This window comes from Gossypium hirsutum, chromosome A12 (assembly GCF_007990345.1).
Source record: "Gossypium hirsutum isolate 1008001.06 chromosome A12, Gossypium_hirsutum_v2.1, whole genome shotgun sequence".
Taxonomy (NCBI): domain Eukaryota; kingdom Viridiplantae; phylum Streptophyta; class Magnoliopsida; order Malvales; family Malvaceae; genus Gossypium; species Gossypium hirsutum.
In genome coordinates, this window is record NC_053435.1 from 49,865,979 (window position 1) to 49,867,859 (window position 1,881).

Below are 1,881 nucleotides of genomic sequence, written 5' to 3' on the forward strand. Positions count from 1 at the left end.
GAATCCTTTCACAAATCTTCAGTAGTAACCGGCTAAGCCCAACAATCATCAAACCTCAGTTACATTTTTAGGTGGTTTCCATTCAACGATGGCAGAGATCTTACTTGGATCAACTCGAATGCCATCACCCGAAACAATATGACCCAAAAACCCTACTTCTTGGAGCTAAAATTCACTCTTGTTAAATTTAGCATACAATTGCTTTTCTTGTAAGGTCTACAACACAGTCCTCAGATGCTTTGCATGTCTTGCCTCATCCTTGGAATAAATCAAAATGTCATCAATGAACACAACGATGAACTTGTCCAAATATGGCCAAAATAACCTATTCAGTAGGTCCATAAATACGGTCGATGCATTCGTTAACCCAAACGGCGTGACAAGGAATTCATAGTGGCCATACCTCGCTCTGAAAGTTGTCTTAGGCACGTCTGATTCCTTAACTCACAACTGATACTAGCCAGACCTCAGGTCTATCTTAGAGAATATAGTGGCTCCCCTCAACTGGTCGAACAAATCATCGATTCTTGTCAAATGATACTTATTCTTGATAGTTACCTTTATCCGTCAGTTCTTGCAACTGTGCTTTTAATTCTTTCAACTCGGTTGGTGCCATCCTGTACGACAATAGATATAGGCACTGTTCTTGGCACCAGTTCAATACCAAACTCTATCTCTCTATCAGGAGGTAATTTGGGTAGTTCCTCTGGGAACACGTCTGGATATTCACATACTATTGGTACGGACTCAATCTTCAACTCTATTTCCTTAGTGTTCAGTACAAAAGCAAGGTAGGCTTCGTACCCTTTTCTCATATATCTTTGAACAACCATTACTGTGATTACAACCGGCGATGTATCCAACTCTCTTAAATCAACCCGTAGAATCTCACCATCTGGGCACTTTAGTTCAATGTACTTACTACCACAGTTTAAAATTACATCATTCAGGGCTAACCAATCCATGCCAAGTATTACATTAAACTCATCAAATGGCAATAACATAAAGTTAGCCGAAAAACAATGACTCTAAATCATCAAAGGACAATTTTTACAGACTTTATCAACCAGTACTAACTTGCCTAATGGGTTCGACACTCTGATAATAAATTTCGTAGGCTCAATGGATATATTCATATAAGACACCAATCTCATGTAAATGTATAAATTCGTGGATCTCGTATCAATCAAGGCTACAACACAAATATTAAAAAGAGAAAAGGTGCCTATTATGACGTTAGGAGTAGAGGCTTCCTCTCGAGCGCATATTGCATACAATCTTGCCGGGGCTCGAGTCTCTAATTTCGCAGTGTCTTTGGCCACAACCTGACTACCACTAACACTTCCAGGATATGTCATAGGTCTACCTCGTGAAATAGGAGCACTCGACTTTGGGGCTACTTCCACCTCTTTATCGGTTCGCTTTGGGCAGTCTCTGAGGAAGTGGTCAAGAGAATGACATCTAAAGCACGTACCACTCTTCATTCGACACTCTCCGAAGTGAAATTTATTGTAGCTTTTACACTTTGGCTTTTGGTCATCTACACTCCCCACACTAGTCACCATCGGGGAAGAAGACTTTTGGTTACACCGTTTGGAGCTTCTTGCTCTTCCCAAATATCCTACCAATGAAGTGAAGCGTTCATGTTGGCTCCTTGATTTCTTTGTGGGAAATGAGAGCGCCCTACCACTGGGTCTCTTGCTCGAAACTTAAGCTTCTCTCTTAGCTTGCTTCCTTTCATTGTTGAGCTCCTCAACCTTCTTGGTCCGATCAGCTAATGCAGCAAACTCTCGTATCTCAAAGATCCTAATTAACAGCTTGATTTCCTCATTCAAACCTTCCACGAAGCGTTTACACATTTCTGACTCTATTTGAACCCAT